The sequence below is a fragment of the Neolamprologus brichardi genome, chromosome 2 (genome assembly GCF_056152115.1).
Source record: "Neolamprologus brichardi isolate AB-2024 chromosome 2, ASM5615211v1, whole genome shotgun sequence".
In the NCBI taxonomy this organism is placed as follows: Eukaryota; Metazoa; Chordata; class Actinopteri; order Cichliformes; family Cichlidae; genus Neolamprologus; species Neolamprologus brichardi.
The window spans coordinates 19,933,266-19,945,384 of NC_142105.1; the positions used below are offsets into that span (position 1 = coordinate 19,933,266).

At 43.5% G+C, this 12,119-nt stretch overlaps 1 long non-coding RNA gene across 1 annotated transcript; it reads right to left on the bottom strand.

The window, feature by feature from the left end:
• Positions 1-4,903: 4,903 nt before the first annotated feature.
• Positions 4,904-10,797, bottom strand: LOC102799636 (uncharacterized). Its single transcript, XR_436589.2, has 4 exons — positions 10,702-10,797; positions 7,598-7,738; positions 5,477-5,559; positions 4,904-4,975 (listed from the first exon to the last, which is right to left on the bottom strand). It is a non-coding gene; the product is annotated as an uncharacterized LOC102799636 (long non-coding RNA).
• Between the last annotated feature and the right edge of the window lie 1,322 nt (positions 10,798-12,119).

The window sequence follows — 12,119 nt, forward strand, 5'->3', positions numbered from 1 at the left end:
GCTGATATATCTGCATTGTTAAATCAGAAACATATACCTGTTAAGCCGGATCGTTAATCAAGTGGTAATCATTCCAATATTCATTTTCTCCCTGGCATGAAAAAAGCCTCCCAGATACTTAGATATTTACACATGAGCACACACGCGCAGGCGCACGCGCACACGCACGCGCTCGCTTTTCCTCTCTCGCTAACACAAACATACACAGAGATGCGCTCACTCAAATCAGAGCTTTTCACCCTCACATGGCCTATTAAACAGCACGTAATGGTGACCTTGGTTTCGCATAGAATATGAAATAAGCCGGGCTATTATTTCATTAATGCAGAGAACGTGTAGCCCTTCAAGCACTTTAGTTTCTGCCTTAACATTTAACCGTTCTTTATTGCTTGCTGACTAGGCTCAAGACAGCAAGGTCAATTACCAAGGGTTCCCCTCAGAAGGTGCTTTACCCGCCTCATCATTTTGCATACAGTCTTCAAAAAGTGACCATAACGACCCCTGTAAACGCCAGGCGGAGGGATCAAAGAGCTCATCGCTTGTTTTGATACACTACTGTTTTGTGATTTTTATTTATTTATTTTTTATTATTTTTGGCCAATGCTGGGGAATAAAAATAAACAGGGAGAGTGCTGTAAAAAGGTTTAACATCTTAGCGTGTGACTTGAACAGAGGGTCACTACATGAAAAATGTTATAGACCACGTTATTTAAGGCTTCGGGAGAAGAATAGCAGCTTCCCCCTCAAGCAACATTTGAGGGAGACTAGGAGCTGTGTCTGCAGCTGGCACTGCAGTTTAAGTGCGTCCAGAGCAGAGGATTGTAAACAGCAAACACCCATGAAATTATTTGTATAGCCCCCGCCCCCCGTCTTAATGACACCGGGCGACACATCACTAATCCACCCTCTTCTCACCACCTCTCTCAAAATGCGTGCACGCGCACACAGGAACGTCACACACAAGTTGCCTCATAAATTTCTCACCTTGCACCATCTAAAGTAATCACACGGGGCCATACATGACACACTCCCCCCAACACCCCTTTGGCCTCACACCCCCGTACTGACAGAACCTTAATCAAAGGTCACACCAGAGAGAGGGAGGGGAAAGAAATGCACCGCTCTAATTGTTACATGCCTAATTTAGTAGAACATTGCATAAGCTTTGGGCTGTTGTCTGCCATTGATTTATGTTATTGCAGCCCTATTGACTTTCACAACAGTATTCAGTGAGCTATTCCCTTCTAATGTTTACTACACTGGATCTGGCTATTACATCATAGACAATAAATTAAACGGCACTGTACCTACATGATAGGAGATGTTGCAAGATAAAAATGTTTGTCTCACTGGAAGGAGAACTGCCAGAGCCCCCATGCCTATGCCGCTGTAATGTAATGGTTCCAAAAAGGAATGATATTAGACGAATTTTTCATCTATTGTCCTCAGACAACTACATCTGGCTCCTGCCACCCTACCCCAAGGCATTTGCTACACGAATTTGAAAAGCACACTCAGCTGACGGTTGCTTTTTTCCCCTTTTCTTCTTCCTGCTGGCAAATGCCCCATAGACCCTGGAAACTAATTAACTGGACATTTACTTCTGTCGAGAGCCAGCGACTAAATGCCCAAAGTTCAGCTTCTCCGAACTCAAAAAGAAATCAGTCTTAAGCTGCCGTTAACAAAAATGTCACTTATGAAAAGCAAGGGTTTAATATGCGTCTCTGCTCACATTTAAATGCGCACCATTCACAGCTTGCTACAACTTAATGGACTTTTAAGTAAAGAGAAGGCTTTACACAAAAAAAGACTGCACGCAATCCTTGAATTTTAATGTTTATTTTTCACGAGTGGTCTTGAAACACTCCTAAAATTTCCCATTTCTCTCTCTCGCTCTTTTTTGTTTGCTTTTGATGGGAGCCGCTGATTATTTTGCACATTTTCATTTGAACTTAACGAGTTCAGATGTGCACGCGAGGCTCGACGATGCTGCGAGGAAGATGGAGGTGAGGATGAATGATGCAGGATATTGACTAAGATGCAACTTCCTGAATGAAAATAAATAAATAAATGCCGCACTATTGATTTACTATTTAAGATTCCCATCGAACTTAACGCTTCCTACCTTGACACTAAAAGGGTGAGGACTTGGAAAATAGATGGAAATCCACTCAGGCTGAGTTCTGCCAGGTGGAAGCGCTATTCAATGCAGCATCTCAAACACAAATGGCTCGCTTTGACAGCGCTAAACATAACCCTCCACTCCCCCACCACCGCCACCCGCCCTGTTCAACACCCGATGACAAACATCCCTGGAGTCGAGCTCGTTGGCCCTGACTTCACCTGCTGCTGTTCTGATTGTGTTTGAGCAGGCCGCAGTGTTAGCTCAGCGTCTCACAACCCACTGAGAGCTACATCCTGTCTTACAGGATGCGGAAAAATTTCTTTATCCTCCTCTTGAACTTTATGTTACATTTGTATGACTAACAAATATCCATTTTTTGCAGAAAGCTCCCCACCCCACTCTAAACATGAATTGTGAAAGCAGCTCGGCAGCAGATCTGCACAATGAAGTCTCCCCCCCGGTAATTTGCCTCGGGCTCCATGTGGTTTCAATCATTGTCAATCATTTAGTTTAATACACTTCGGAAGACTGAGAAGGACCCGTGTCACCGCTCCGAGCTGCGCAGCCTCCTACCCCTTCTCTGAGCCGAAAGATAAAAAACAACAAACACGCACTCTAAATTGGTTCCTCTGAATATAATTACTATTCTCCGGGTAATTCCCCAACCACGCCCCCCCCTTCCTTTTTCTTTTTTCCCCCTCTTCCATCTTTGCTCTCTTCAGATGTGCTCATTTGAATAGGAAGCAGGAATCATGTCCCTTTAATATATGATGTGTTTTCTTTCTTGGACAGTATTATGGAGCCCTTACACAATAGTTGCAGGAATAAAAACGTCACTGAACATAACGCCCCGATATACTGTAGGACCGTAGACACTGACTATGCTAATGAACGCTCCGTGCAGCCTCATTATGAGCCGTGGAGAGAGCTCGTTTTTCTTGGCTATTTTCCCAATGAAGTATTGCTTGAGGTGGGGAACTGGGCAGAGGTCTATGGTGTGTGGATTGTAAAAGAAGGAAAAAAGAAATAGGGTAAATGAAGAGAGAGCGATCGTTAGTTGGTGTGATTTATATATATATTAAAGGTCGAAGTGTGTGTGCGCGTTTCGTGCATGCGTTGGCTATTTCGGTTTACCAGCTCTTGACAAATGAACAGCAAATTAGTTGTCTGTGGGCATTTTATGGACGTAATTATGGCTTGAGTTTCCCCGCCACTCCAGGGACCTCACGTGGTTTAAACTTAATTCCCATTCAGTTCAGAAGTGGGAAAATAGACATCCCGTGTATCCCTTTTATTTTTTCTTTAATGTGATGCACATGGCTAATAAATTAGATGAGTGAGTATAACAATTTTATGCACAACTTTTCCATTTTTTTTAATGTAATAAGCTCAGGGTCCTGAGACAAAAACTGAGCACGCCAATTAAGACACTAGTTTCCCATCTTCTCCCTCTCTTCATCGTCTTCTGTTTTTTTTTTTTTTTTTTGGCTTTTTGCTACAGCCTCTTCTTCTCTCCTGATTATTTCTGATGCTGCAATCTCCTAGTCCTACCCCCCATTCCCCGTCAGCATCTCAACCTCGTAATTAGCCGGCATTAATTAGATGCACTGGCATAATTGTTAATCATTGGTTACGCTGGAAACATCTTGGAGAATGAACAGAATGCCAAGTAAGGCACAAGGAGAAAAAAGGGAAAAAGGAAACACAACTTTGTAGCAGTGAGAGCGGGAAAGATAGACAGAGAGGTGGAAGATTGTGTGTAGATGGGAAAGTCTCAAAGAAAATGCAATCCAATGTGACTAATTCCCCAAGACCTCAGTTTCCCTACTTAAGCCCGTGGAGATGGCAGCAGCAGTGAGATGAGGTTGGTAATTCATTAATGGATCTGACTCCTGATATTATTACTGCACGCACTCCAGAGGATGGTTTTGAGAGTTAAAACAAAGCTCGAAACCAAGCTAAGTCGTGGATTATAAACACTCATAAAGGCCACCGCGACGGATCGCTAAACTAGAAAGTCATGGGGATAGTTTGCTTATGGAGTCCCCTCGGCTCGCGGGCGCTGACTGCACCACTGCCTGTCCATCTCCGATTACCGTCTAATCGAATTCAGCCTCATGTCTGGCTGCTCCCGTGGGTCTGCTCTCGCGGTCGACTTCTGTGATAAAACATAAAAACAAGACACCGCCATTTCATTGTGGAACGAGTCAAAGGGGACGTCGGAGACCTGCATCGCCTCTCTTTAGTTATCTGTCTTTCTTTTGCTCCTGTTTATGTGCTTGTTTGCATTTTCCTCTCTGCGTTTGTCTCCTCCTCGCCCCGTCTGCCAGCGTGTTGAGGACGGCGGCAGAGTTTGGAAGTAGTCGACTGAGCTTTGGCTGTGTCATCAGGAGTCAGGCCGGCATCTTGCAGAGGTTACGTGGCTCATTCTTTATTCTCCGTGTCAACTGCCCGTAAATGTTTATAGCTTTGTGGTAAGACCTCAGCTATTCAAATTATCTTGTCACAATGCATCCCTGAGCAGGAATAAAGCCCTCCTTTATGGGAAACTGTAAACAGTCGCTGTGCGCTTCATGGGGAACAATACCCATTTATAAGAGTCCAACAGAGGCCATGTCCAAAGGGGACAGTAAACTTTTCTCTGTGTTTTTTTCTTCCTGCAGCTTTCCCTTTTCTTCCTCCCTCCTCTTTTTTTTCCTGCCTTTTTCACCCTCCTTTCCCAGGGCTTGGCTGAGATCAGGCCGGGCTTTAATGAGAGCTGCTGCCTCAGTCTGAGCCCTCCTCTCTATGCAGCTCCATGAGCCTCGTAATCCGCCATCGATCCTTCCGTGAGTTGTTGCTGTCAGCTTTCTGAAATAACAGAAAGAAAAACAAAACGCCATTCCAATTAGTCCAGGTTATAATTGGGTATTATTACAGTGCTGGAGCAGGACTTGGCAGAGCGAGACACATGTCATCGTCCCCCTTCCCACCCCACCCCTCGCAGCAAAGCCCCTCCGAGAGGTCGGGAGTGACACGGTGCCCTTCTTGCCAGCCCACATCCTGACCTTCTTGCCAGCTCATATCCAAAAGCAGAAAAGCTCTCGCTGCCACAGCTCACGACACAGAGCCAAGTAAGCACTCCTTTTAAATGTGACTGTAATCCTAATTACACACGGACAACCATTCGGTAAGAGATTGCTTCCTTGCTTTTATATAAACGTGTACCTCTAAAGAAATGGACTTTGCTTGGCAGAATGTCTGCTGACTTGCTCAAAAAAGCTCAAGGACAGTGGAGGGAGATAACCACTCCAAGGAGGAGCAGTGTTACAATATGCCTCTCAAAGCCTTTGTCCCATCAGTCTGTCTCACCTTTGAGTAACACCTTTGTCGCCAGACAACTTCTGATTCTTTGCTCTGCCTTCACGGTGCTGAGGTTGTACAATGGAGTGAATCTGAATAACAAAGAGGAGCAGTTAACGAATGAACCTCACATTCATTTTCCTCGGATAATAGCCGCGCAGGCTAATATGTGGTATCATTCATTTATTAGGCTTTTTTCTACAATAAACGCTAGTGAATCCTGGTCGGTGCTGCTATTTTTAAAAAAGGACCGTTTATCACCCCTGAAAAATATGAGAAATCAGACAAAATTGTTTCAGCAAAAAATAGGAGTAATTTTGCAAAGTTTGAAACCAAACTGATTTTGCAGTTTGGTTGAATTTCATCTCAGATTCCAGGAAAAATAATCCTCAGAATAGTTGAATTACTGGACGAAGCCAGAAAAAACAAACGCGCGGCCTTCCAGGATCCAAAGCCAGTGAAAATAAGTAACATTTGGTACAAAAACTCACAAGTGTTAGAGAGGCTTAAATGAGTCTTCACACTCCTCTCTGAAGTGTATTCAGAGAATTGAATTACACCCCTCTGGAGAGACGGAGTGGAGAGAGGAGAGCGTGGGGGTGGGGGGGCAAGAGACAGAGACGGAAAAAAATGGAGACACTGAGCGAAATTGGAGTTTGCTTTGCGTTGTGTGGCTAACAATGTGGAAATACAGTTTTCTGGCACTGAAAAGAGCAAACACCAGGAGTATCAACTCACAATCGAGCCGAGGCTGGCGGTGTTACTGTACCCTGCGTTGCTATGGCAACAGCTAAACCAAGTGATGATGTGAAGTAGCCTGATTGTCACAAACACGGTCACCGAGACCTGGCTGTCAAGCTGCTCGGGTGGGGAGGAAGAGGGGGGTGAAAGCACTCAGAGCACTTACAGAGGCTGTTCTTTTCCCTCGGTTTACTGTAGCCTTATCCCTCCAACTGCCAAACCCGGCTTCGTGAAGGAAAGGACGACTACTCCACACTTTTATGCCATGTTTGAAGCAACCTGTGTAAATCTGTGTGGGCTGTTTGAAGCGCCTCTGATTTGTAGCATCAGGTCTTCCGACACTTTGATGTCAGAGAAACGGGGGGGGGGGGGGGAGTAGCGAGTGCACTGTAGCTGTGCCATTAAAAATAGTTTTCCTGACTTTAATGTGCTGATTAGTTATTCTGTGTGAAAAAAGAGCCTTTCTGTTTCCTTGTCAGTAGCTATGGAGCCGCAGACCATGAAGGTGTTTAATAAAAAACAAGGGAGCGACTGATGATCTTTGTCCCTGCTGTCCCAGGGGGAGGTAGGCGATGGGCAGCGGCCACCTGCTACTGGGAGCACTGCACTTTACTGGTGCCATGAAAAGACAGAGGCAGCTCTCCACAGGCCAATCAAACTATGCTAACAGCTGGCCAGCTGCCCTCCTCAGCCATGCTCTCTTTCCATCTCTGTCTCAGTTTGTCCCTTTCTCTGTGCATCTTTCACTCAACCCCCGCCACAGTCCTTTCTCATCATCCAGTGGCGTGATAGCGCCACAGAGGAGCATCTCCGTCGCTCTACTCCCTTGGCTACAAATATTTACTGTGCTGTCCTGATTTATTCTGGGTTAATTAGTGAAAGTTAAATAGCTATCATAGGCATGATTCTGAAAAAACACAAACTCGGACATGCACGTGCATGCACACATGCATGCTGACAACTGGCTGTCTCACACAAGCTCGACGCCAGCTACTGACCTGCCCTCTAGCCCCCAAAGGCATAATGTGGTTTATTATAGACATGTGAAGACTTAATTAGATGTGTATAATGCATGCCGTCCAGGGACTGCTTGCTGTAGTGCTGTATAAAACCCAGGCTGTGTTTAAAACTGGCTGTGTTAACAGTCTGCATTAGTAAATCTCTTTGTGTTGTGTTAGTGACGAGAGGCAGCTTGGTGGTACTGCTTGTGCCTCACTATGACAGACATATGTGGCTTTACTAGCAAAGAGAGGAAGAGTAGTAGGGAACACTTCAGACACACATCTTCTTTTTTTGAATAATTGGCTCTCTATACAGTAAGGAAAACTGAACTGTATGAGAATCTATAAGTAATGAGCGTTATCAGAAAACAAATACAACCTGACACACCTTCTGGCTCACTATTTGACAACTCCAGCAGTGACAGCTGGCACATCTGAATATGTGTAGAATCTCTTTCCTTCAATCCCAGCTCACAAAGAAGTTTCTGCATCTCTGGCAAATCATTCGGCCAGGCTCGGTGCCCCTGCCCTGGAGAAAGCCGTAAAGATTAGCCGTTAGATTACAATCTTTACTACAAACAGTCTTTCCGAGGGAGAGCGGGTGAAAGAGCAGGCCAAAGCTGTGCCGATGAGGGAGATTAGCCCAGGCCTAAACAAGAGGAACAAAACAAATCCACTCAAATGAAGAGGCCGGTCACACAAAGGGAAGAGGTGGGAGACTGTGTAAAAAATGGAGGGATGTTGTTGACTCTGGGAAATGTTTATGGCTTGCAGTGGGCATAAAACTTGAGTCAGAGCTTTTGTGAACAGAAACAAAAAGAGAGGGAATCAATAAATCCATGCAGGTTCACAGTAACACCAGATTCTCTGACATTTGTCACAGACATTATTGGCCTTTTGGACAGCACTATGACCCTGGGTCACATTGCTGACCCTTTGTTCATCTCTGTCATCGGAAACGTGCAGAAGCCATACAAAGTGCAGACTGTCATAGAAACAAATGTTTCCTCTAGGTGTTCTTCCATGTTTTATGAATTTCCATAAATCCCACGGCAAGACCTAAGCAATCTGTTAGCCTATCTCACTTCTCACTCAGAGCTCGCTATTCTTGCAGCCCCAAGCTCAGTTGTTCCTCCTAAAGTAGGACACAACTTCATTTTGCCACATACAGCCCAGTGTGACCAGTAAAATGGCTGCATAATAACTTGCCCCCATAACTTCCTTTTAGTATGAACAGATGGTGACCGGTCTGAGATGTCTCGAGAAATATGCAATTGCAGTTGTTTTCCTCAGTCAGAAATAATACCATCAGAGAAACTTATCCTCAGCTTGGTTTGGCATGGGTAGGCTCTGCAGTTTCTTTAGGAAATTATATTTACTTCAGAGTAAATAGTGCATTTTGTGCAGCTGGGGATAAATGCACAAACCAGCAGTAAATATTTACAGCACAACACTAGTGTGTGGATTTATCGAGCAACATGTGGCTGTGTATTGTCATTTAATATAGTTTAGATGATATTAGACTTTAGGCTCTAGCAGCAATAGTTGATAGAAAAATAGTTGCTTTGGTCTTTAAATGTGATTTGTTTACTGTAAAGTAGAAATAATGTACAGTACTGTGTCACCCATCCATCCATCCATCCATTTTCTTCCACTCATCCGGGGTCGCAGGGTTATCCAGGCGTGCACCAATGTGTTCCCAGACCAGCAAAGAGATATAATCTCTCCAGCATGTCCTGGGTCTGCCCCAGGGCCTCCTCCCAGAGGGACATGCCTTTCTCATCCTTGTTTGATGCCCGAAATCACCTCAACCGGCTCCTTTCGATGTGGAGGAGTAGCAGCTGTACTCTAAACCCCTCTTGAACGGCTGAGCTCCTCACCCTAACTCTAAGGGAGAGGCCAACAACGCTTCAGAGAAAGCTCATTGATGTTTCGGTCATTACCCAGAACTCGTAGCCACAGGTCAGGGTAGGGACGTAGATCGACTGGTAAGTTGAGAGCTTCGCTTTTCCACTCAGCTCTCTTTTCACCATGACGGACCGGTATAAAGTCCACAACACTGCAACCCTAATTTTTTATATTTTTGTTTCGAAGGAGCCATGCTTTCTAGTTATTTTTCATTTTTTTTTGTTCTTGAGCAATACTTGTCTAAAATTTCTGAAGGTCTTTTAAAGTTTTTCTTTGGAAATTGGCTGCTTTTTCACTGATTTTCAGTCCAGTGATTTTACCTGACCATTTTCACAGGAATGTTTTTGTTGGTTAAGCCACTTAACACTGACCTATGAATCATTTATGCATAAACAAGGCTTTTGGATGAACCAATGTTGTGTCTACACATTACAGACAGCAAAGGGCCAATTTTAAATTCAGTCACTTTGTTACTAGCAGCTTGTAATAAAAACACATTATTTGTTCCCATTTCTTTAGATGAGCCTATGAAAATGCCAAACATAACACAGTATGACAGACACAAAATAGTCTTTTGGCACCAACAAGGTGAGTCCAAAAATGACTATTACCTGAAACCTTCGCATATCTCAGCATGGTGCGCACAGTGTCCTTACAGAATGTGAAGAAACAAAAAGGACAAAAGAAGTGGCAAGACTAAAAAAAAACTTCTTTAGCAGATGAACAATATCTGAAAGTCTTATTCTGAAGTAACAGGAAAAAATCAAGCAAAGACCTGACACAGGAAGTGAGAGATGCAGCTGGTGCTTCAATTGATCGATCTACTGCTCGGCGAAGCCTCATCAGAAAAACGGCTGCCAAGAAGCCATTTTTAATGAATGGAAACAGGACGAAAAGGGTGAAGTATGCCAAATATCACAAGAACTGGACTGAAAATCAGTGGCCACAGGTTGTATGAAGTGATGAGACCAAATTTGACATTTATCAATATGTGCAGAGGAAGTCAGGGCAGCAGTACAACAGTAAGTGTCTGCAGCCTTCTGTAAAACACGACACAGCCTATGTCAAAACCACCTTTAGATTTTGATCCAGAGTATAATATCATCTGGAGGGAGTCTGCTCCATTTTTCAGGATGACAATGATCCCATGTAGTAAAATCATACCTGAATAGAAAAACACACAATGAGACAGAGCAATGAAACAAGCAGAAAATGTCCTTCATGAAGCCTGGAGTCTACTGAAAGAAATTAAAAAGAAAGCTTGTGTAAGTTTGAGCTGTAATATTGACTTTCAAGCTTGTTATGCACAAACTCTGTTTTTTTACGGCGGCCCTGAGAGGCCAAACGGGCTGCAACTTAAGAAAACACCAGCAATAAGAAAAACACTGCAAAAGCACACAAAACACAACGGAAATAGGAAAAAAACAGATTTCCAAAAAGCACAAGGGAAGTGTTTCTGGGGAGAAAATAACCCGACGGACCAGTTGCAGGAACCAAAACATGCTAGGTAAGTGTGTTTTAATCTCATGATTCATATAATACTGATTACGGATTTTAGGCTAATAGCTAGGCTAACACACTTACCTCTCATCTTTTCTTTCCTCATAAAACCGATAGATCCTCCACTTCTTGTAAGTGTCTCCCAGCGCAATTCTTAGCATATTGGTTCCTGCAACTGGTCCGTCGGGTTATTGTCTCCCCAGAAACACTTCCCTTGTGCTTTTGGAAATCTTTTTTCCCCCGATTTCTGTTTTCTTTCTTCTTATTTAGTTTTTCCTATTTCCGTTGTGTGTTGTGTGCTTTTGCAGCGTTCTTTTTCTTCTTATTGCTGGTGTTTTCTTAAGTTGCAGTCCATTTGGCCTCTCAGGGCCACCGTAGTTTTTCCTCATATGCCGTACGTATGGTTGCATATTTAAATAAATCTTTGCACGTATTTCTTAAAATATAAAGAAATGTGGGTTGGCTCAAGACTTTTGTGCAATACTGTATGTATGAGTAAGAAATCGCTGAGTCATTTATTACACGTCTTTGCTCACATTCTGTTTTGCCTTACTGTGTAATAAGTTCATGCTTAGTTCTTTTTTTAATGCATTTATTATGTTTACAGGTTATATGAACGTCTGTAATACCTATAATGTTTCCGACATCAGTACTTCTATATCTTTACGGTCACACAATGGCTCTATGTAAGTGCCGAGTGGGGAGTCCACACAAGATAATTACTTAAATAAAAATAGAATTTAATAAAAAGAAAACCACAGACACCAAAGAGGGATGGTGTCAGGTGGATGGAGGAGAGAGAGAGAGCAAATGAAGGCATGGAGCAGCTTTTATAGAGGAAGGCCCAGGTGAGCTGCAGTCGCTTATGACTCTATGCTATCAGCCACTTGCTGTTCAAAGTAGATAAAGTCCACCTCAGTTTCCCTTCATTTTCTTTTAGCTCATTTACTGAACAATCCCTGCTTGCAAAATCTGTCTATCTGTCTGTCCGTCTGTCTAGCCTAATTTCAGATATGCACTTCCGTTCCAGTTGAACGATGGAAATTTTGCTTCACTTTTCAGTAAACAAACTAGTTCATTACTTAAAGCTAAGCACAGTTACAACGTTGGAGCAACCAAATTCCAGCAGTGTCTCTCAGCAACAAATTAACATTTAATCTGTTGTCACTTTGTAATTTAATTTCAAACGCTGAGAGCTCAGATACCTAATCCAAACTGACTGTATGTCCCGCTCTCAAATGAGTTTGCATACAGTTTCTATCATCGCAACAATAGTGCCTAAATGAGGCAAACATGACCCTGCGAGCACAAACAGACAAACTCCCATCATTGCTTTCACAGGTGTGTGTTTATGATTGCAAGTATGTGTGTGCGAGTATGTGTGTCTGAGCATGGCCTGGAAGTGACTGCTGGCTGTTTTGCTGTATGAGCATGCGAAAGCTGCACCCATTCATTACCCTGTAAATACAGCCTGAGCCAGAGCTATTATTTAGTTGTGGGAT